The sequence below is a fragment of the Arvicola amphibius genome, chromosome 6 (assembly GCF_903992535.2).
Source record: "Arvicola amphibius chromosome 6, mArvAmp1.2, whole genome shotgun sequence".
Lineage (NCBI taxonomy): Eukaryota > Metazoa > Chordata > Mammalia > Rodentia > Cricetidae > Arvicola > Arvicola amphibius.
The window spans coordinates 52,030,409-52,035,988 of record NC_052052.2 but is presented as its reverse complement, the minus strand read 5'-3'; the positions used below and the strand labels follow the sequence as shown (position 1 = coordinate 52,035,988).

Below are 5,580 nucleotides of genomic sequence, written 5' to 3'. Positions count from 1 at the left end.
AGTAAGACCCCCACTGTAGGCTCGGGGAGACAAGAAAACTGCTTGTCTTCCAGGACAACAGCTGGCACAGGCCACTGAAGATACCCACCAAGTACCCTCTACTCCTAACAACAAAACATACCCCAGGCCAGGGAGAGGGATCAGCAGGTAAAGGTGCTTGACACCAAGCCCCAGGTCCGATGTGGAGCAAAGAGAGAGCCAGCTCCTAAAAGCTGTCCTCTGAACTCCACACATGTGCTGTGGCACACACGCTCTCCCCTGTCCCTATAAAACAACTGCAATTTTATATAGAAATGCAAATTTTTAAAGAAGAATCCCATGAAAACTTGGGCGAGACATGACATCTGAAAGGCTCAGCCTAGTCAAGGGGCTAGTCTGGACGTCCGTGTGTCTCTGACTGCAGCATTCAGCAGCTATTATTATCCTATAACAAGCATGGGGCTCCAGGCAGGAAGAAGATAGTGTCTTCAGAGGTTTGCCACCGCTTGCCTTTGAGGGAGAATAGCTATGTTCCCAGAGGGCAGGCTAGCAATGTGAAGCCAGAGGGGCCTGGGTTCTCGCTCTCTGCACACCTCTGCAAAGCTGGACGGGCTTCCACGAGCTCCTTCTCTGCTCTCTGCCTCATTTCCCTCCTAGAACACGGAAGACGCTCCACAAGCAGGTTCTCTCCACTTGTCTCTGGGACTCTGGCTCTTTCCCCACCCCTGAATGGTCACGAGAACTCCTGCTTTTCAGGATCCACACCAATCATGACCAGATAATGCACATGTGTTATTCCTGGCTTATACGTCATCCAGTGTTGTCTCCTTAATTCTTGTGCATACAGGGTCCCATGTGGAACTCTCTAGATCTATCTGCAGCACCTTTATACCTTCCTGTAGAATTGGTGGGGGACCTTAAGCTGGAGGATGGATGGGAGGAGGAGAACATATAATCTGAGGTTTTGTAAAATATGATAAGCCAGGTGTTTACCCCTAGAACCTGAACACTGGGCTGAGGAAAGGGGAAGGGAGTTCAAGGTCAGACCGGGCTATGTCACAAGACCCTGTCTCAAACAACAGCCAAAAGAATCTATGATAGAGGTAGAGCTGACTATCTACTTTTTATTGGCAAGGAGTCTTGAGATTGTTGCGCAGTCTCCCCCATTTCTTCCTCCTTTCCTCTGTCCTTCTCTTTTTTTCCTTGGTTTTGAAACAGCGTCTCAATCTGTAGTCTAGACTAGCACAGGAACTTAGGCCGGGCTGTGTGATTTTGTCTGGCAGAGACTCTTTAATAGCCAAGTATGACCTTGAACTCTTGAGCTCTTTCTTGCCTCTGTCTTCCACATCCACCTCAACTGGTCATCACTTCCACTGGCTAATCCGTCTTTGGACCTGTGTTCCCTCCCCATTTTGCATGCTTCTTGTCTTCCTTTCTTTTCCCTCCCCCATCCCTTCCTTCCTTCTTCCTGTGTGTATCTCATTATGTAGCCCAGGCTGGCCTCAAGCTTGAGCTGTTCCAGCCGCTATCTCCGAAGTGCTAGGATTTCACCATGCAGCACCAGAGCAAGTGAGAACTGTGTTTTAATATGAAGATTTGGTGGTGGCATTAACAGGGCATCAGAGCCGCTGGAGGGTGTTGGCTTTCATTGGCAGACCACGTCTAGATGTTTGGCATCCCTGCTTAGATCTGATGCTGAAAGAATAAGGAAATGATTACCCACCCCCCTATACCAGAGAGGCTGTTGATTGCTCCTTCTGAGGCCTGAGTTCTGCCCTCTTTCTTGTGTCCTTCTCATCCTCTCTGAATTCCAGTTCTTTATCTGTGAGGCAGAGGTCCGCACATGCCCTGCCTCCTTCCTTGGGTTGTGCTCCAGCCACTAGGACACTGGGCACTTGCACCTGTTTGTGAAGTGAGCCACATGAGTGCAGGTGACCAGGCCACACCAGACCACAGCTAAACTGGCGTGACTTCAGGAAATGGTATCACTTCACTAAAGCTTCTACTTTTCTTCTGGAAGAGGAGATAATCCTGCCCCCTCCAAACAAGCAGACATTCGGGAGCAGACATGAGAGCTGTCTTAGAAAGTACTGAGAGAAGGTATGGTAATACTGTTTTCTTCTTCTTTGTCTCCTGGCCTTCAGTCTAACTCCTCTCCCCCTGGAAGACCACTGGGGTTCCTCTGGGTACCTACCAGGGTGCTGGCTGCCACGCATGCTTTCTCACGAACACCCCTGCCCTTCCTGGCTTACATGTCTGCATCGTCACTGGAAATGCCTCGCACGAAGAAACCCTAGGGCCACTGAGGCCCAGGCCTGTGTGAGCAACCTCACATCCCCTGTCAGCTCTTGCAGGGTTCCCGGAACAGCGTGTCCACTCAGAACCTGGCGCTGGCACAGACACACATCCTTTTCTGGAGAGCATAGCCCCGAGGTAGGAGGAACTCAGGGTGACTCAGCTTCACGGGTGACCAAGAGCCTGTGAAGTAAAACAGACCAGCGCTCCGGCAAGGCTGCCTTCAGATCCCAGGGAGGAAGGGGCGGCACGAGAACTCACTGCTCAGGCTGGTAATACCTACCAAATGTTTGCCCTTCTGCTGAGACCTTAGCACAGCGGGCAAGGAGGATAGACATTTCACCCAGGGTTGGTAGCCAGCTGAGCTGGGATTTGAGCAGAGGCCTCTGACTTAGATGCCCTTGTTCTTCCCACACGTCAGGAAAGAAATGTCCTTTCCCCACTTCCCGTGACACTGCAGAGTTCCCTCTGTGTGATTAAAACAAAACAAAACCTGACCCATTGATTCTTTTTTGTTTACTTTTGAGAGTTTGGAACAGATAACACACCCATGTCCTTTTACCGTCTGCACTCAGGTGGAATGTTCCTCTCCTCCCATCCTTGGTTTGGGACTGGCTCATAGACAGGGGATGTACAGGGATGGGCAGGGGCTAGGGGTACAGGATGTGCAGAAATGTGCATGGTGCTGGGGCACAAGAGTAGACAGACGGCACTAGTCTACTTGCACGGCAACAGATTGGCTGCTAGCAGACTCGCTTCCGTGGATCTGTCCAGTACCAAAGTCAGAGCCACCATCTACCCTGGTTTGGGGGTCAAGGGTTGGGAACACCACTGTTAGGGAACATTCAGAGGAGATGTGGTTCGGCAGGAAGCACAGGGCCATGCCAAACAGGAAAGAGGAGGGCGAGCCTGTTAGGCACCGAAACGTCACCAGGATGCATGCCAAAGCTGGGCGGGCTGAAATACTGGGGCAGAGCTGCTGGGCACATGACTCTGTTGAAAGCCTCCCAGGGAATGACTTCTAATCCCTGCCTTAGTGAAGGATTTGAGGAAGGCTCCAGCCTGCCGACTGCTGGGCTGGGCTATGGGGGGAATCCTGTGCTGGCACACAGCCACAAGGACACTTCTCAGGGAAAGCCTTTGGCCCAATAAGTCTGTTTTCTCTTTTCTTTGGAAACTGGAATTTGGAATCTGCTCAGGGGGAGAAATGTAACCTACAAACAAATAGCCTTGGCCATCTGTGCCTCCCTTGGAGCCAGGTCCAGAACAGGGAGAGCTCAGCCGTTCTGGACTCTCTAGCGGCAGGCCAACCCCTTCCAGTCAGTCTCTGGCTTCCCTAAAATAATATCTCCTCTCCATACCTTTCCCCCAGTGATGCTCTTGCCCCAAGTCTTTGCATAGTAAATGCCCAACAAATGTTGCTTAATATCTTTATTAATTTCCTCGGTTCTGTCATACCCTTCACAGCAGATATGATTTGTCTCATGCATTGCAGTTATCGCGTGACAAGTCTGTGGGCTTCTTGAGGGCAGGGATTGTGTGTTCATTCTCCAGTGTCTTCAAGCACATGTTTATCCAGAGGAAATTCCATGGGTGGCAATCTGGTCATTCAAGTTGGTGATGAAATGCACACACTTACGTCTAGCGTTCCTAAAGCAGTTTGGAGTCACTGTAGCCTGAAGAGTTAGAGACGAGGGCAGGACACAGAAGATCTTGGCTTACTTCTGTTTCAACCCTCTGCTAGTTTTTTGACCTTGGAAAGATTAATCTTTTTTGAACTTTAAACACCTACTATCCAAAATGCAGATAATGGTCTTGTTTGTCTGTTTCACAGGTCTGCTAAGGGCATCAGTGAGCATGCACAGAGGGGGTGCCGAGTTGGCATCTGTCTTACCTGTGTGCCCACTGCCATTATCCCCACTGTGATTTAAAGAGAAATGTCCCTCATTGGCTCCCACATTGGAGTGCTTGGTTTCCAGCTGGTGGTGCTGTTTGGAAAGATCATGGAGCCTTGAGGAGGCGGAGTCTTGTTGGAGTCACAAGGGTGAGCCTGGAGGGTGGAGTCCTGTCTGTGCTCTGGATTCTGACTGTAGATCATGTGACTATCTGCCCTGTGTTCCTGCTGCCATGCCTTCCCTGCTGTGATGGACTGAATCCCTTTTCTACTGTGAGCCAGAAGACACTCTTCATCCTTAAGTAGCTGCTGCCACAGCAATGTGAAAAGTAAATCTACAACTGTTACACTTGTCAGAACATGAGCTGTGGGTGCCGTAGTGGGTGGACAGGTCAGCCCGACTTTTTTTTCCTGCTTCCTGTGATCCAAATGTGGTGTGGGACAATTCTGTATTCTGTCAATTATGTTTTAAATAAACTCTGATTGGCCAGTAGCCAGGCAGGAAGTATAGGCAGGACAATGAGAACAAGAATATTCTGGGAAGAAGAAAGTTTTTCCCGCAGTCCTGTCTAGACACCTAAGAAGGTGTCTAGTCAGTACCCCGCTGAAAAAGGTACTGAGCCATGTGGCTAATATAGATAAGAATAATGGGTTAATATAAGTTACAAGAGTTAATAAGAAGCCTGAGCTAATGGGCCAATCAGTTTATAACTTATGTAGACCTCTGTGGTTTTCTTTGGGATTTACCAGCTGTGGGAACTGGGAAGGACAGACACCCCAACAAGCAGGCCCTCAGGTTACACAAATGTGTATTTCTTAAATTTGGGGATATTCACATCATGCTTCTCAGGAGTCAGGGGTTGACTTTAACCTTTGAGAGCTTATTTTGACTGTGCCACTTTCCAGCTTTGCTCCTGACCTAATATTTTGGAGTCCACTTTCATAGGTGTCCCATAAAATGTGGCCTCAAACACTCATGGCACTTGCTGTTTGCTGTTGCATGATTAAAGAAGGGAGAAGCCAGGGGTTATCTGAAGGTATAGAAAGAAGTATGAGACATGGTCTTAACTCTGAAGGAGTTTACACTGTGGTTTGTTAGCCACAGTGGAATTCTAGACTGGTAGACAAAGCACATGATATGACAAGGATGGTCTGTAAAGACTCTACAGGGAAATAGGCTTTGTATTCAGCCTTACAAAACACTGATGCTTGCTCTAGAGTCCTGAGAGGTCGGTGCCACTGAGCCCTGCTGATAATAAAGGTATGGGTGGAACTGCAGTATTTTTTAAGAATTTCTGAGCATAATACATTTATGTATTCATTATGTCTAAGCATTCAGACATTTTAGCAATGCAACCATTTAAAAAATTATCTGAATCCCCCAAACTGTTGACATTCTGGGATTGCTGATT

At 48.7% G+C, this 5,580-nt stretch overlaps 1 long non-coding RNA gene across 3 annotated transcripts; it reads left to right on the top strand.

Annotated features, from left to right (window-relative positions):
* Positions 1-21: 21 nt before the first annotated feature.
* Positions 22-4,883, top strand: LOC119816948. Of its 3 annotated transcripts, XR_005285851.1 has the most exons (3): positions 22-2,079; positions 2,325-2,546; positions 4,109-4,883. It is a non-coding gene; the product is annotated as an uncharacterized LOC119816948 (long non-coding RNA). The 3 variants fall into 3 exon arrangements; XR_005285850.1 differs by lacking the exon at positions 2,325-2,546; XR_005285849.1 differs by having other exon boundaries at positions 2,325-4,883.
* The last annotated feature ends 697 nt before the right edge of the window (positions 4,884-5,580 follow it).